Below are 19,588 nucleotides of genomic sequence, written 5' to 3' on the forward strand. Positions count from 1 at the left end.
CCTGGTTTTGGAATCAGTACTATGTTTGTGTCATAAAAGGAGTTTGGTAGAACTCCCTCTTTGCATATTATGTCAAATAGTTTGTATAGTATTGGGATTAACTGTTCTCTGAATATTTGATAGAATTCACTTGTGAATCCGTCAGGCCCTGGGGATTTTTTCTTAGGGAGTTCTTTGATGGCCTGTTGGATTTCATTTTCTGATATGGGATTATTTAAGAATTCTATTTCTTCTTCTGTTAGTCTAGGCACTTTGTATTTTTTGTATATATTCATCCATATCACTTAGATTGGTGTGTTTATTGCCATATAATTGGGCAAAGTAAATTTTAATGATTGCCTTGATTTCCTCTTCATTGGAGGAGATATCCCCCTTTTCATCTTTGATGCTGTTAATTTGGTTTTCTTCTTTCCTTTTTTTAATTAGATTGACCAGTACTTTGTTTATTTTGTTTGTTTTTTCAAAGTACCAGCTTCTAGTCTTATTTATTAAATCAATAGTTCTATCACTTTCTATTTTATTAATTTCTCCCTTAATTTTTAGGATCTCTAGTTTGGTTTTCTTTTGGGGGTTTTTAATTTGTTTGCATTCAAGTTTTTTAATTTACATTTCCAATTGATTGATCTCTGCTCTCCCTAGTTTGTTAATATATGCACTCAGGGATATGAATTTACCTCTGATTACAGCTTTGACTGCATTCCAAAAGGTTTGAAAGGATGACTTGACATTGTCATTTTCCTTGATGAAATTATTAATTGCTTCTGTGATTTCTTCTCTAGCTAAATGATTTTGGAATATCACATTGTTTAATTTCCAATTAATTTTTTATTTGGTTTTCCAAGTACTGATACTGATCATTATTTTATTTCCTTGTGATCTGAAAAGGCTGTATTTATTATTTCTGCTTTTCTGCATTTGTATGCTATGTTTCTGTGATCTAGTGTATAGTCAATTGTTGTGAATGTGCCATGTGGTGCTGAGAAGAAAGTGTATTCCTTTTTGTCCCTATTTATTTTTCTCCATATGTCTATTAACTCTAATTTTTCTAAGATTTCATTTACTTCTTTTACCTCTTTCTTATTTATTTTTTGATTTTATTTATCTAAATTTGATAATGGTTGGTTCAAATCTCCCACTAATATTGTTTTACTGTCTATTTCTTCCTTCAATTCTCCTAGTTTCTCCATTAGAAATTTGGGTGCTAAATTATTTTGTGCACACATATTTATTAGTGATATTTCCTCACTATCTAAAGTCCCTTTTAACAAAATATAATTACCTTCCCATCCCTTTTAATCAGGTCTATTTTTCTTTGGCTTTATCAGATATCATGATTGCAACTCCTGCCTTCTTTCTATCAGTTGAGGCCCAGAAGCTCTTACTCCATCCTTTAGTTCTGACCTTGTGGGTGTCTACCCACCTCATGTATGTTTCTTGAAGACAACATATGGTAGGGTTTTGGATTCTAAACCATTCTGCTATTCGTGTAGGTTTTATGGGTGAGTTCATCCCATTCACATTCAAAGTTATGACTGCCACTTGTGAACTCCCTGGCATTTTGATACCCTTCCCTAATTCTAACCTTTCTTCTTTAGTTCTAACCTTTTAATCCAGTGATTTACTTTAAATCAATCCCCCTTGTCCCCTCCCTTGATATGTTTCCCTTTCTAGCCCCTCCCTTTTTGTACCCTCCCCTCCCCCTCTCCTTCCCTCTTTTTTTTGTGTTCCCTCCCCCCTACCCCCTTGGTTTTTCCTTCTCCCTACCCTTGTTGAGTAAGATAGAATTCAAGATCCCAATGGATCTGGATGTTCTTCCCTCTTAGAGTTGATTTCCCTATGTGTAAGGTTTAAGTAAAACTCTCTTCCTCTCTTAATAGGAGTTTTCTTCCCCTCCCCTTCCCAGGTGAATCTTTGTGTGAGAAAGATTATTCTATTTGGTCTTTCTTTTCCCCCTATTTATACATTACATTTTCCATATATTAATATATATATATATATATATATTGATATAAATGTAGTCCTTATAGAAGAGAGTTTGAATAAAAGAAAAGATAACAATTTTCTCCTTTTCCCTTTCCTTCATATTTACCTTTTCAAGTATTCCATGCTCTTTCTTTTTTGATATTGAACTTTCCACAGAGCTCTGGTCTCTTCTTTGCAAAAAGTTGGAAATCTTCTATTTTGTTGAATGCCTGTACTTTCCCTTGGAAGTATATAGTCAGTTTTGATGGATAGTTGATTCTTGGTTGAAGACCCAGCTCTCTTGCCTTTCTGAAAATCATGTTCCATGCCTTACGATCATTCATAGTGGGATTTGCAAGGTCTTGTGTGACCCTGATTGGCATTCCTTTATATCTAAATTGTCTTTTTCTGGCTTCTGGTAAGATTTTTTCTTTTGCTTGAAAGCTTTGGAATTTGGCAATTACATTCCTGGGAGTTTTGTCTTTTGGGGGTTTAGTGTAGAGGGTGTTCTGTGTGCTCTTTCAATGCCTGTATTGCCCCCTTGTTCTAGAATCTCTGGACAATTTTCTTTGATTATATCTTGTATTACGATGTTTAGTTTGCTGTTCATTTCTGGCTTTTCTGGTGGTCCAATTATTCTTAAATTATCTCTTCTTCCTCTATTTTCCAAGTATGTCACCTTGTCAGTGAGATATTTTATGTTCTCTTCTAATTTCTTGATCTTTTGGCTTTGCTTTATTGCTTCTTGCTCTTTTTCAAGGTCATTGTCTTCCAGTTGCCTAATTCTGACATTTAAAGCCTGGTTTTCCTTTTCAGTTTGGTCAAACTGGTTTTGTAGTTGCGTGAAATTCTTTTGCATTATTTCCCACTTTCCCTGCCAGAAGGCTTCCATCTTTTTGATCATTTCCAATTCAAATTCTTTGAGAGTTTGTGGAGAGTTTCCATTTCCTTTGGAAGGTTTCTGAGCATTTGCTTGTGTTTCCTCTTCTATCTCCTCTGTATTTTGTATTTTTGCTCCATAAAATGTGTCCAGAGTTGCCCCCTACTTTTTGTTTTTCTTGTTGTTTTGAGGTTTTTGTGCTTCTGTGCTGTTTGCCATCTCTATCTGTGTGTGTGTGTGTGGGGCTGGCTCTTCTTTTATCTGTCTGGTGTTCAGAGGGTTTAGCCCCAGGCAAATGGTCTGTTTTCCTCAGCTATTCTGTCTTCCCCAGGAAGCCTGGTGTTTCGGTGTTACTGCCCTCCTCAGTCCCCCCCCCCCCCCCCCCCGATGCTTCTCGGTTGCCTTACTTCTACACTCTGAGCCTAGCCTGGCTTGGCACTCTTCACGAGGTATTTCAATACCTTTGCAGGCCAGAAGACCCTGCACTCTGAGGGGTAGGGGCCATGGCTTCCCGGAGCTCTGAGGTTTCCTGATAGGATTAACTTCAGTTGGGTTGGACTGAGTATGCCGTGATGCAGGGACCTTCCATGAGACTCAGATGGAAGGATCCAGCCAGGGGACTACAGGCTCCCTCCCATCTTTCTTTCTTTCTTTCTTTCTTTCTTTCTTTCTTTCTTTCTTTCTTTCTTTCTTTCTTTCTTCCTTCCTTCCTTCCTTCCTTCCTTCCTTCCTTCCTTCCTTCCTTCCTTCCTTCCTTCCTTCCTTCCTTCCTTCCTTCCTTCCTTCCTTCCTTCCTTCCTTCCTTCCTTCCTTTCTTTCTTTCTTTCTTTCTTTCTTTCTTTCTTTCTTTCTTTCTTTCTTTCTTTCTTTCTTTCTTTCTTTCTTTCTTTCTTTCTTTCTTTCTTTCTTTCTTTCTTTCTTTCTTTCTTTCTTTCTTTCTTTCTTTCTTTCTCCATCCAGGGAGATAGAGTTCCTTTCCATCCAAAGCTTAGGCACCCTGCACTGATCTGGGCATGAAGGAAAGGGTTTATAAATTCCCCTTTTAGACCCTGTGGCCAGAGAAATAGCTTGGGGTTTGAATCTGTTCTGTTTGTCCTTTTTGGTTATAGGCACAATCAGTGGTTGCCATGGCAGCCTCATCCAAGATGAATGTTGCTATCCGCCTGGCAGAGAAATCTGCAGAAGCCAAGGTCTCAGGACATAAGTCCAGGGGGATTTTCCACTTTGCTATTGTTGGGACCATGCTATATATGAACTGAGTTAAGCTGTGACATCTTCTCCAAAGACAAAAATAATACAAAGAGGGATAATATCCAACGTGTGATTTTTTTTTGAGGTAGGTGTGTGTGTGTGTGTGTGTGTGTGTGTTTGTGTGCGTGTGTGATATTTCTAATTTGTTGCCTTAACTTTGAAGTCAATATTCCTTTTTAAAAGTGATAAAATGGAAGCAGGGTGCAAGGAAATCCTAGAGTTGGGGAAGCACAAACAGTGGGGACTTTAGAAAATGGCAGAAAGACTAAATGCCCCCAAATCTCCTCATGGGGGTCAAAAAACCTTAGCATAAAAATGAAATGAAACATATCAGGCCTTCATGTGGTGAGGAGGACAATGCAGTCATTTCTACATATGCAAAACTAATGAATACTAATACTATTTATATATCACTTTAAAATTGACAACATGTTTTATTTTTTTTTAAACCTTACCTTCCATCTTGGAGTCAATACTGTGTATTGGCTCCAAGGCAGAAGAGTGGTAAGGGCTAGGCAATGGGAGTCAAGTGACTTGCCCAGGGTCACACAGCTGGGAAGTGTCTGAGGCTGGATTTTGAACCTAGGCCTTCCCATCTCTAGGTCTGGCTCTCAATCCACTGAGCTACCCAGCTGACCCCGACAACATGTTTTGAAAGTGTTATCCTCTCAATAACCCTGAGAGGTGAGTGTTATTATCTCCATTTTATAAAAACAAAAACCAAAGAAGACAGGGATCAACTGACATTTAATGTGTTCAACAGCTGGTAGATTTGAGGTTAGATATGAATTAGGGTTGCCCTGGCTCTAAGTCCAGCACAGTGGCTACACTGTGCCTCAAACTATCTCTTAGAGGGAGTTTTGGGTGGGAACATATTAGCATTTCAGAAGATCAGAAAAGAAAGTTGTGACTGAGTTTGACTCTTATAAAACAAAACAAAACAATACAAAACATATTCTTAGAGGTGAAGATAAGGAAGAATAAGAGGTAGCTATCACAAGGCTTAAATGGAGAGATGGAGAACAATGTTTATCAAACACACAAAGACCAATATCCTTCAAAAGTGTATGTAGTGGGACAATGTTCAAAAAGACAATAAGGTAGGAAGGGTGCTAGGTTATGAAAATTTTTAAATGACAAAATGAGAGTTTATATTTGTTCCTATAGGTAATAGGAAAATACTGGTTTATTAAGATGCTGAAATGGTTAGAAAATGCATTACTACAACATTTTGGCAACTACATGGTGGAATGATTAGAAAAAAGGAAAGATTTGGGATAGGGAGATCAAATAAGAAGTTATTACAATATTCCTCTATTATCTTTTTCTTCATTCTGGTCTCAGAAGAAGAGATCAGCCTGTGTCATGTCAAAGCAAACCCCCATATATGTATTCTTTATCCTATCCTTTTCTGATTTCTCCACAAAATTGCCACTATTATTGTGCCACTGGTCTTGTGATTCTTCATTTATTTCCTATATATTAGCACTCTTCTGTCAACAAACATACCTATATAATGCCTATATTTATAAAAAGCACATCCCTTTTATGTCTTGCCTTATATTTCTCTTCTTTATGGCTAAACTCTGAGAAAGTTCCCTAAACAACAATATGACAAAATGCAACAAATCATTAATAATTAGAGAAATGTGAATGAAAGCAACTCAGAGGTTTCCCACCACACTAGTTAGAAAGGCAAAGATGTGTAAAAAGAGGCAAATGAGAAAAATTGGAGGGGCTATGATAAAACATATACATTTATGTCCTCTTTTTAGAGCTATGAATTCTAGCCAACCTGGAAAAACAATGTAGAATTATGTCCAAATACTCATTACTACTTCTACTTTTCAGGAATATCAGTGAAAGCATGTTTCCAGAAATATTTCCAGAAACCATTTTTTCCATAGTAGAAAAGAAGTGGAAAGTAAAGGAATATCCATTCAATGAGTTCTTAATTCTAGACAACCAACGAAAGCAGAAATAAAACTCTGGTTTGCAATATTTGCCATTTTCTGAGATATAAATTTTCACAATGAAAATGCAGTCAGTTTTGAGTGACTCTTGCATACCATGAGTAGTGATTCATTTTTCCACCAAAAGTGAGTAAGGATACAAATCATACCATAACATTCCAAATTGTGACTATGCCATCTTTAGTTGATTTTTCCAATTCGCAGGGTTTGAGGTAAAACCTCAGGGTTGTCTTGGTTTGCATGGCTCTTATTATTGATCTGAAGCACTTTGTCATGTAGTGGTGTAATATATGGTAATTCTGAGGGTGTATATTGATTGTATATTAGATAACTAATGGATCAAGGTTTTGCCTATCATCCTCCCTTTACCTCCCTCTTCAGAAGCCTTTCAACTTCCCCTCCCCCTTTTCCTTCAAACCTTCTTCTAAGTCACTCAGGGTGAACTATAATGCTTTAGAGAAATACTCTTTTCTTTAACTCAAGTAAGTGTTTATTGGGGAATACAGGAAAGGATGGATGATGAGGTAAGAGGGATAGGTTTCCCTATTCTCTAAAATGAAGGTTAGGAGGATATTGGGGAAATGGCAATCAGTCACTAGCAGGGACAGTCAAGAGAGAAAAGAGGACAACTGTCTTTCTTCTTTCTTCTTTGTCAATCAGCCAGATAAATATCAGAGATACAAATAGGTTCTTCTCTACCATCAGCCACCAGCCAAAAGCCTCCATTTCTTCTCCACCACCAGTCACAAGCCAAAACCAAAAACTTAGTCCACCAAGCCTCCCACCAAGCCTCTCAGCCCAGTTCAGAATGGCTTGGCTCCAACTATTTTTCCTGTTAAAATTCCAAATGGAATGTTCCTTTTGACTGACAGATGACCCATCCTTAGCTTTTTCTGTCCTTTGCATACATGCCTCTTTGACAGTGGTCAAGAGTTTGTAATTCTTCTTAGATTCTTTTTATCTTTCAATACTGTATTACAGAGAATAGCTTTTTGTCTTACATTATTTATGTTAATTGTTATTGGATGCCAAATCTTTATAAGAGAAATTTGATACAAAGACTTTTTCCCCTTCTTATTCTAGATATGTATTAATTTTGTTTATATAGAAGCTTTTCAATTTCATATAAACAGAATCTTGTCCATTTTATCTTTGAATAATTACATCTACCCCATGTTTAAGAATGTATATACTCACTATAAATGTACATGTATGTATATTTATGCATATGTATATATAAACACATACATATATGTATATGTGCCGTGTTACTATGTAGGTGTATATATATGTATGCATATATGTGTACACTTATATTTATATACATATGTATATAATATGCTTCTATTCTGCTTTTTCTGTTTTCATTCCTCCTTTGAATCTTTACAGCAATGAGGTAAAGCAGCGGGTAGGCCACTGGACTCAGAATTGTGAAGATATCTTCATGATTCAAATCCTATCACAGACATTTACTAACTGGGTGACCATGGCCAAATCACTTGATCTTGTTTGCCTCAGTTCCTCATCTGTAAAATGAGCTGGAGGAGGAAACGTCAAACTACTCGAGTATTATCTTTGCCAAGAAAACCATAAATGGGATCACAAAGAGTCAAATATGACTGAAATGACTGAACAATAACAACTCAAATCTTCCAGGAACTTCCTTGCTGTGTTTATATGCTACCTTAGGAATCTACAGGATTCACTACATGCTCAGATGTTGATTTACCTTCTTTTTACTTGCAATATTTATTTATAGTTGTCTCTGTGTCCTGATTCCTTGACATTAATAGTAGGGGGGCATCATCTCTACATTGATGAAGTATTTTATGAAAAGACAATCAGAAACTGGAATGAATTAGACTGATACAGAAGAGGTGAGGCTGCTAAGATGCTGTTGTGGCGGTCAAGACATGAGTTTAGACCCTGGCCCAAGACAAAGAGTCTAGTGGAAAGAAGAGAAGTAAGACTTTGATTTAACACAATTCATAGGTGAAAAATTAGCAGACAATAATTGCATCTATATCAGCATGTGTTTGTACATGTGGAAGATTTCAAAACAAAGTAGAGATAAATAATTGTAAGGCAGGGAGCTTGTGGTACTGGAGAGTTGGTTACTATTTACAGTAGTTTTTTCAGTACATAAAACTATCTAGAAAAGCTTAAATGAATGGGTACCTGACTTTGACATATAGGGTGATATCATAAGCACATTAGGAGAGCACGGAGTATTTTACCAGTAAGATTTGTGGATAATGGAAGAATTTATGACCAAACAAAATACAACTGACTGTAAAAAAGAGAATTTTATTACATCAAAATAAAAAGGATTTGCATAAACAAAACCAATGCAGCAAAGATTAGAAGGGAAACAGGAAACTTTGAAAACATTGTTATAGCAAGTTTCTCTCTGATAAAACCACATTTCTCAAACACATAGAGCACTGAGCCAAATTTATAAGAATGTGAGTCAGTTCTCAATAGACAAATTGACAAAGGATATGAATAAGCAGTTTTCAGGAGAAGGAATCAAGAGTCTCTGTATACACATGAAAAAAAATGTCCTAAATAATTATTGATTAGAAAATTTAAAATTTAAAAAACTATGAGGTACCTTCTTACCCCTATCAAATTGGATAATGTGACAGAAAAGGAAAATGACAAATATTAGTGAGGATATAGGAAAACCGAGACACTAATGCACCATCAGTGGAGTTGTGAACTGATCCAACCATTCTGGAGAGCAATTTATAACTATATCCAAAGCACTATAAAATTGTGTATACTCTTTCACAGAGCATTATGAATATTAGGTCTGTATCCCAAAGAAATGAAAAAAATATCAAAAAAGGAAAAAGATGTATGTGTAAAAAACTGTTTATAGCAATTTTTAATGGTGCCAAAATTTGGAAATTAAAGGCATTCTTGGAGGATGGCTGCACGGATTGTGGTAGTTGATTGTCATGTAATACTATTGTGCCATAAGAAAAGACAAGCAAGATGCTCTCAAAAAATACTGGAAAGATTTACAGCAACTGTTGCAAGGAATTGTGAGAAGAAGTAGAAATACATTGTACAGAGAAACAGCAATGTTATATGAGGATCAACTCTGAATGACTGAACTATTCTTAGTAATATAAAGATCCAAAATAATTCTGAAGAACTTATGATGAAAAATGCTATCCACTCAACTGATGGATGATGAATGCAGACTTAAGTATAATCCTTTTACTTTCTTTACTCTCCTTGCTTTTGGTCTACATTTTTATTTTGTGCAATATGGAAATGTTTTGCATGACTGCACATGTATAATTAGATCAAATTGCTAGTCTTCTGAGGGAGGGAGGAAGAAAAGGAAGGATGGAGAGAACTTGGAACTTAAAATTTAAAAAGTTTACAAATGTTAAACATTTTGTTTATGTGCTATATTTAAGAAAAATTAAACTGTGTTTAAAAAAGGAAGACAATCTTGCAAGTTATCTTTAAAAGATATAAAACTCAAAGAAAGAATCTGAAACTGTCATGTAGGCAGCTAGATGGCACAGTGGATAGGATGCTGGTTCTGAGGATCTAAATTAAAATCTGACCTGAAATGTCCTAGCTTTGGGGCCTAGGCAAGTAATTTACATTTCTGTTTGCCTCAGTTTGCTCCATTGTAAAGTGGATATAATAATGGCACCTACATCCCAGGGTTGTTGTGATGACCAAATGAGTAATAATTGTAGTGCTCAGCCCAGAGTATATATAATTTAAAGGTTAGCTATTACTATTATAAGAGACTTCCATATTTGGCATTGGAAATAACTACCTAAATCAAAATAGAAAAAAAAATCTTGCTGACAAGCTTCCACAGCAATTGTAGAATTTCTGTCATAGGAAATGTGTATATTGGACTTAACTATAATCCTCTCTCCACCTCCACAGCTCCTTCATGGGTTACTGGGATGAGATGGTCTTTGAGACATTCATTTTACAAATATATATTTGGGATCTATTAGATGTGTACAAGATGCTATGTGGGGATGAGCACTATGCAAAAAGAAATAAGAATAACATGAAACCTTCCCTTATCCCCTCATACACTGGGCTGCACTCCCTCTCCAAAACACCTGATATTCATTTTATTTAAATATGTTTAAATATATATGTATATATATATATATATATTATCAGTCCCACTAGAATATAATATCTTTGAGAACGAGGACTGATTCATTTTTATCTGTTCCTAGAACATGATAAGCTCTTAAATGCTTGTTGATTGAGTATTTGATTTAATGTCCCCAAGGGCTTTAAAATCTAGTATGAGGAATGAGATTTATTTGCAGAACAGCATAATATAAAGTAGCAGTCAATCAAAAACTGGTAGCATTGTAGAAACAATGCTGTTTGGAGTCGGGAAGACTCATCTGGTCTCAGACACTAGCTGTGTGACCCTAGACAAGTCACTTAACCTTGTTTACCTCAGTTTTCTCATCTGTAAAATGAGATGGAGAAGTAAATGGCAAACCACTCCATGTATTTTCCAAGAAAACCTGAAATGGGGCAAGGAGGAATAAGATTCAACTGAAAAATGGCTTAACAGTCAAATAACATTTATCTATCACTTACTATGTGCTAAGTACTGGAGATACAAAATGTATTAAAGATAATCAGGGTTCTCTTTGAGCTCACATTCTAAAGAGAAAAAAACAAAAAAAAACTGGGACAAGTAAGCTATTATAGGACAAATTGGAAATAGTCAACAAAGGAATAACACTAAAATTCAAGGGAATCAACAAAGGATTCCTGTATAGAAGGTAGGATATTAGCTGTGACTTGAAAGAAGCCAGAGAGGTCAGGAGGCAGAGAGGTAGAAGGAAAGCATTCCAAGCCTAAAGAAAAGTAGTAAAATTTTCCTGGAGTCAAGAGATAGAACACTTTATTAAAAACCCTCCACACCCAAGATTTGATATTCAATCCTGGAGGTGACAAGGAGTTTATTGAGTAGAGGATTATATAGCCAGCAAAAGTGAAGTGTAAAAATTATATAGGAGGAATGAACAAAGGGATTCAAAGATCATTGCTCTATCTAGTCAATATAGAAAGGACTTAAAAATGAGAAGCAGGGGAAAAGTTAGACCTGAATAACACATATCTTAACTTAAACCATTTGTTGTCATAGGCATCATCTTCTTATCTTGTTGTGGAAGAGCTTTGAGTTGGAACCCTGAATCTGGAAGGCTCTCCTTTGCAAAAATGTAAGACTCCAAAACTTAATTTAAAAATTAAAAAAAGAGAGATTTATTAATTTGGAAGTCATGTTGAGTGGTCAGGGAGACAGGTGGAGCACTGCCTCCTAGAGGACATGTGTTCTAGGCTTTATATAGCCTTTTGACAACAGGGTCTACATGACTAGAGAAAGGATGATGATGGCATGTTACTGCATCTCTGGAACTCAAGATGGGTCATGTGATTATGTCCTGTCTGTTCAGTTTAGATGATAATCAGACATCTCAGATATAAAATACATGCTTATCAGGAGCAAGCAAGGAAGTGCCTAACTGTACTCATCAAGAATGACGGGAGAGGCCAGAGGGGCTCAAAGTCACCTTCCCGAGCACTGCAGGAATGTAAGTTAAAATGAGTCTTTTATATACACTCTGACTGGGACACAATCTGGAGTCTTGGGCTGTCTAGGGAAAGCCTATACTTCCATATCAAGTTAACTTTTAACCCTTCCTCATTTCTGTTTGTACATTCTTTAACATGAATCCATGGTATCTTCTCTGCAATTCAAACCTTTGAATGCATTGACATGGAGAATGTACCCTGTGAAAACTCTTTCCATGGTTGCAGATCATCTCCCATTTATAGTCTTCAGGTTTTAAGTTACTTCTCCAAGGACACAAAGCTAGTACATCTTAGAAGGAGAACTTGAACTCTAGTCTTCTGTCTCCAGGGCTGGATTTGTACCCCAGGTCATGTTGCCTTTCACAGTTTTTATCATATTTAAATACTATATTAATTCCATAGAGTTTTCAAACAAAGCATACGTTTCCTATTACATCTCTTACTATGAAAGACACTATAGCTGGAAATATATAAACTTAAATGTTAGACCTGGTTTAATGTAATATATCTTACACTGTCCTTTAGTGTACTTAATCTTTACCTCGATTTGTGTAGCCTTCTTATGAATTGAGATGTTAACTGTATTTCATTGTGGGTGAGAAATCATAAAAAAAGAAATGTTAAAAGGAAAAATAGCAAAAGGTCCTCAACCACAAACTTATAACATGATTCAAAGCTTGAATAGTTCAATTTAATTGTGATATGTTTTAATAATGAGGCAAATTAGGAGATGTAGGACAGAGTAAAGCTACAAAGAAACCAAAACCAAGAGCTCAAATCTAGCCTCCACCCTCTACTCTCTGGCTATTTACCTAAACTAATGGGGAGCTCAGTGCATTGTCTTTTGGAATACCATTCCTCTTTCAATCAAAGGGAAAATTGTGTCACACCCTGGGAGTTTTCTCATTGGCAAACTTCACAGGGAAACATTAATTTCAAAGGGGACTTTTGCCCTGTGCCCTTTCCCTCACCATCGTACCCTTAAAAATACTTGGTTTTTAAGGATCTCTTTTGGAATATGTTGTAGTTGTCAGTTTATCTTTGAACAGTGAAATGTGGAGCAGGATTTTTCAATAGGGTATTCCCAGGGATTAGGAAAACATGGATTTTTTTTTCTACTTGAATAATTCAATAAAATTCAAAGAATGTGAAAATTACAAGAAAAGTTAAATGTTTATGTGGGTGAATGACTTAACATAAAAGCTAGAACTTCAGTATAGGTCTAAGTTATGTCAAATAAATAACAGCTCCCTCTTGTACAAATCTATCATTGTAAAAGGTGTTTACCCAAATAATACTCATACTACTAACAATAGTCTGAAACACACACAAGTAAAAGCAATGATACCTTGACTTTGCCTTTGTATTTCATTTACCTTTAAGGAGTTTAACATGTTTCATAGACCAGTATTTTTAAAACCACTGTAATCTTCAGTGGATTTTATATGAACTTTATGTGAAACATACACACATATGAAAAGTATTGAGAGTTTAAGTGACTTGCCTAAGATCTCACAGAAAGTCTATAATACAACAAAAATATAACCCAATCTGGGGACTCCCATATCACTGCATTATTCATTAGATAACAATGGCTTCACCAAATATGACCACTCTGCCAACTAAACATTTGCTTCATTTTGAAGTCTTTATTCACTGTAATATCACCCAAAATATATTCTGGCTAAAAGCCCATTTACTGTACATTTCATATCCTATAATTAAGACCCTATGAATCAAATTATATAGTATCATCCATACTTTATTTGGCAGATAGTAATGGAAATGAGACTCCTTGCATCTGCCACCAACTCTGTGACTTAGGGCAGCTAAATGAGCATTTCTACATTCTGCCATTCCCATCAACACAAAAGAAATAATGCTAAATTTTAAAATGTAAAAACCACAAATGAAAGGCAAAAAGGTATGCTATTTATGTCTATTTCCATGAGTATAGATGCCTTTATCTATAGTCATATAGTTATATAGCTGTAGGTCTTAGAGCCAAGAAAATCTGATTTTGAGTTCTATCTGAAACATGCTAGTTGTCAGATTATAGGAAAGTTATTTAAACCCTTGGTTTTTCTAGACAGCTTTTCAAAATAGCAACAAGTTGCCAATGGATGGAAAGAAATATATATATATATATATATATGCACATAAATACATACACATGTTTAATATATATACATATATAGCATAAATATTCCATATATGTGAATTATTTCATATTAAGGATAGTGTTGTGTTGTGGAAAGGGCAATGGAGTTGGAATTAGAAACCTTGAGTTCAACTATCACCTTCAGTTATTACCAATATGCCATTGGGCAAGTTACTTCTTGTTATCTCAGTTCCCTCATCTATAAAGTTATGTTGATGGTCTAGATCACCTCTGAGGTCCTTTCCAGCTCTAGCTCTTTCAAGTTCCAATGCTACATCTTTTTGATTGTTTGAGTGGTTCCAGGTGTATGGCTATATCTCTTGGTTAGCATTTGTGTCAAGGGCTTTCTGACTTTTCTGGGTGCCATTTTTGGTACTGAAGCTATAATTTCACACCATTACTGTAATGTCCTGAAAATGTGGATAAGTGTTCAGAGGTTCTGGGAGAATCTGGGACATGAGAATGGAAAAATTCCCTCTAGGTAAAAAAAAAAATCCTTACAAGCAGAATTAGATAAGCAGCATATTGTTCACCAAATCTATAAATCTCCTTTGATTCACATAGACATTAAAAATTCTCATTGAAGAGATATGAAAGGACAGAGCTCTCTCCACTTTGCTTCTACTATCCTGACTGGATTCAAATCTGCAAAATACCTTTCCCACTGAAGGTCATCACATCCAACTCACTACCAGTTTAGTTACTCATTTCCTGATTGACTTCCTTCAGTCTCTCCTCTGCTACCAATGGAAATTGATGGTGATGGGTGGAGTACCAAACAATTTTCTTGAGCCTTTTTTTTTTTTACAAAGGTAAAAACTGGGCTCTCAGCTCACTATATTTTTCATCTTCTGCTCTGTCTGATTTCAATTCCCTGGAACAAGATGCCATATGGTCTCCCATTCTCATCTCACCCACACTTATACCCTGACTTTTCTACATCCTTTTTTGTATTGTTTCCCACTTTAATGTTGTAAGTTCTTTTGGAGAAGTGACTATGTTTCTTTTTTATTAATTGTATCCCCAGTGTTTGGCATATAGTGTATGCTTAATAATTTTTTTTTGGATTGGATTAGAAAATAGCAATATTAAATATTTTATATAATTTTATCATAATTTTTTAGTGGGCTATTAGGAGTGAAGGCAAACAACACCTAATGTTGTTTAGCATACCTACAAGGTAAGAATAAGATTGAATTTTATCTGAGGTTGAATTTTATCTTAATAGTAATTCATCCAGCATAACTTGTTTATTTTTTTGTGTGACTCCTCTGTAAAATAGTCCAATTAATTTGAAGGCCATTGTAATTTCTATTAAATATAGATTAAGCATCTTAACTTGAACAAGATAACCCAATCAACAAAATAAATGTTATACCCAACTGGAAAAAAATAAATGGCAAAAAATAAAATTTTTTCTCTCTATGAATGAATTGAAGTTTGAACTAAATGCTTTAATATTTGAACTTACTTTAATGACAAATAATAAATGGAGCACACTTTTTCTACTAACAAAAGCTTATAGTCAAAGGAAAATGTTGATATAGGAAGATGAAATATGGTGAACCATAATGATAATATTCTAGAACAATCTAATTTCACAAGATTCTATTTCAATGAATTGAATTGCAAATTGTTAACTTACCAGTTATAAGTACAATGGAAGGAAAACATAGCTCTTTCAAAATACTTTGCAATACATAAAATTTCCTCATGTCACATATTTCTTCACCTCAGCTGGTGATTATTAAAGCAGAAAAGGGGCAAAGGTTAAACCGGGCAATTTCAAAATCTACCTCTGGAGCTTGTGAAATTAAACAGAATAAGTCACAAGTACAGGTGTCCTCAAAGGATAACTGCTACTTTCTGATCCTTTATAATTTCCTTTTCATTTATAAGTACTGATCAAGCATGAGCTTCTGCATTTTTTCCTACCCCTTGGTCTTTCAGTGATGTTACAGAACAAGTTCATAAAAGTGGAATTTCGTTTTGCATTGTATTTAAATTCTACTTCCCATTGTTAGATTTAGTTTTTTGAAGTTTCACTCACCATCCTTTCTCTCTGTTTCTTCGTCTCTCTGTCTCTGTCTCTCTCTCTTCCCCTCCATACACATCATATGTACCTAAATGCCACACTAGTACCTCAAACCCAACTGGTTAAAAAAGAATTTCTCTTTTCCCCTAAGTCTCCTCCATTTAACTTTACTATATTTGTTTTCTATTCTAATTAATGACCACATCATACTGTTTTCACCTCATCTTTTTTTCAAATATTTGCATATATATTTCTGTTCCCGCTGTTATTAACTTTCTTCTTCAATGTGGCTTACTGCAGTAGCTCTCCTAACACTCCTCTCATTCATTCTCTTTTGACAATCCATCATGTGTCCCCCCCTTTTTTTTTTGCATATGGCTACTAATATAAGTGCTCCCTATCACATATAATCAACTTCACAGTGCTATTTTGGGCTATTAGTCATTCAAATTCAGATTTCTTGTTCCTCAACAGTATATCTCTATCACATACTATTACAACTGATACCAGACTTTAGGTCAAAATGTACTTCATGAATGAGAATAGTGAGGCAAATAAAAATAGAATCAAGGAGCAAATTTTGTCTATTTCCATATTAAGTTTCATGTCCCCAAGATTGAGTTTATTCTCCAATTAATAGCTTACCCAGCTTCCCCAATTCAATGGGAAAGGGTGAGAATCAGATTATTTAATATGCAGGTGGGTTAAAGACTTGATATCCAAAATTTCTCTCCTCAACCAATTCAGTTTCAATCAACAGTATATCAAGTGCTGACTTTTCAGCATAGCAATCTAAAGGATCCTGACTTCTTATGGCACAGCTAACTCTTCTCACCTTTGACATTTCTGCCACCTGCAACAGATTCCCTTTCTCATTTTTTCCACTGCCCAGGTCAGTTGCCTAGTTATGTCAAAATTTATCTCACCACCCTGTGAGAGACTCATGCAGACTCTTAGCACAGTTATGATAATGTATGCTAGATGACATTTTCTTCTAGGGGCTCACACACAGTCTTTATTGGAAATGCAGTCTGGAGAATTTCCCTTCATAAATCTGGCTCTCTTCATCTGAAGCACTGGAGGAAATGGAAAGTCCCCAGACATGTACTTTCTACCCTCTCCTTTCTGCACCCTAACCTCCAGACCCTGAATAATTGCCATAATTTAAAAATCCCATTGTTTACATAGCCATTCAAGATAAATATTAATCAATTGGCACTTAGCAGAATCATAGGTTACCATCTCCTCAAATCATGGAGGAACATAGTATACAGTAGCCACACAGATAGCTCAAGCAAAGAAACAAGCACATCACATCACATATATAATAATTATGCTACATAAGGTCAAATACCAGATAAAATCACATGTTGAGTCTATATATAAAAAGCTTCTTAAATTAATTCTATAATAACCACTGGTGCTCAAAATAAATACATATAATACAAAAAGTTCTTTCAAGTATGTAAGTCATGCCATATACTGGATCCCATTTAATCTTTGCATGATTCAGTTTCTTTTTTATGTGAGCACATATGCATGCATGTATATGTATATGTATACAACTCCAGTATCTCCCCTGAACATTAGTCTTGTATCACCATTTGCTTATTAAACATTTCGAATTAGATAGCCTGAATTCATCTTAAAATCTACATGTCTATAAATGAGCTCTTCATCTTTCCTCCTAAACTTTTCATTTTGAACTTGTCTATTCCTAAAAGATCACCATCCTGATAGTGTTTCAAGTTCAAAATTTCGGGGTTACCCTCATATTTTAATCTCCCACACATCCAGATAATTGCTAATTTTTTCATTTGCTACTTTCAAACATTCAACCCTTTCCTTTATCCACTTAGCTATCATCTTAGTTCAAGTCCTTAAGATCTCTAGATTTTTTCAGTGGTGTCCTAATTGTTCCATCCCCCTCAAGTATCTGGCTGCTTTAGTCTGTCCTACACACTACTAATGAAGCACTTTCCTTTTAGCATGTTTCAGACTATATTATTACCAACTCAAACAATTCCATTGACTTTCTATCTTTAAATTTTATTTAATTAAGTAATTTAGAATATTTTTCCATGGTTACAAGATTCATATTCTTCCCCTCCCCTCCCACCAATCCCCTCCTGTACCTGACATGCTATTCCACTGGGTTTTACATGTGTCCTTGATAAAAACCTATTTCCATATTGTTGATGTTTCCACTAGGGTGATCATTTAGAGTCTACATCCCCAATCATATCCTAATTGAACCATCTGATAAAGCAGTTGTTGTTGTTGTTGTTATTTTGCATTTGTGCTCCCACAGTTCTTCCTCTGAATTTGAATAGCATTCTTTCCCATAAGTCCCTCAGAACTGTCCTGGATCTTTGCATTGCTACTAATAGAGAAGTCCATGCATTGATTGTACCACAGTGTATCAGTCTCTGTGTACAATGATCTCCTGGTTTTGCTCCTTTCACTCTGCATCAATTCCTGGAGATCATTCCAGTTCACATGGAATTCCTTCAGTTCATTATTCCTTTGAGCACAATAGTATTCCATTGCCAACACATACCACAATTTGTTCAGCCAAATTGAAGAGCATCCCCTCATTTTCCAATTTTTTGCTACCACAAAGAGTGTAGCTATGAATAATCTTTTACAGATCTTTATACTTATTATCTCTCTGGGGTACAAACCCAGCAGTGCTATGACTGGATCAAAGGGCAGGCAGTCTTTTATCGCTCTTTGGTCATAGTTCCAAATTGCCTTCCAGAATGATTGGATCAGTTTACAACTCTACCAGCAATGCATTAATGTCCCAATTTTATCACACTCCCTCCAACATTTATTACTTTTCTTTGCTATCATATTAGCCAATCTGCTAGGTGTGAGGGGATACCTCAGACTTGTTTTGATTTGCATTTATCTGTTTATAAGAGATTTAGAACACTTTTTCATGTGTTTATTAATTGTTTTGATATCTTTATCTTCATCATGTCCATTGCACATTTATCAATTGGGGAATGGCTTGATTTTTTTGTATAATTGATTTAGCTCCTCATAAATTTGAGTAATTAGATCTTTGTCAGAGGTTTTTGTTATAAAGATTTTTTTACCAATTTGTTGCTTCCTTTCTAAATTTGGTTGCATTGGTTTTGTTTGTACAAAACCTTTTTAATCTAATATAATAAAAATTTTTTATTTTACATATTGTAATTTTTCCTAACTCTTGCTTGATCTTAAAATCTTTCCTCTCCCAATGATCTGACAAGTGTACAATTTAGTGTTCACCTAAAACCCTAGGAAGATTTTTTTTTAAGTCATAAGAAATGAGCATAGTCAAGCAAAAAAAGTGAATGCATTCAGTGTCCACATTCAAAAATACCCATCTCTTTCTATACTTTATGCCTCTCATCTATCTAGTGAGGAAATAGGAAATATGATCCTCTGGTGACATGGTTAGTCATTGCATTGATTAGAGTTAAGCCTTTCAAAGTTACTTTTCTTGACATCATTGCAATTCTTGTATAAATTGTTCTCCTGATTCTGCTTTCTTCCCACTGGGTCAGTTCATACTACCCAAGATTCTCTGAAATTATCTATTTTAAGTCATTTCTTATGACCCCATAATATTCCATTACTTTCATATTCTACAATTTGTTCAGCCATTCTTTAGTTGTCTAGGAGGCAATATAAAGAAAATTCTTAATTTTAATTCTTTTAAT

The sequence above is a fragment of the Monodelphis domestica genome, chromosome 2 (genome assembly GCF_027887165.1).
Source record: "Monodelphis domestica isolate mMonDom1 chromosome 2, mMonDom1.pri, whole genome shotgun sequence".
Classification (NCBI taxonomy): Eukaryota; Metazoa; Chordata; class Mammalia; order Didelphimorphia; family Didelphidae; genus Monodelphis; species Monodelphis domestica.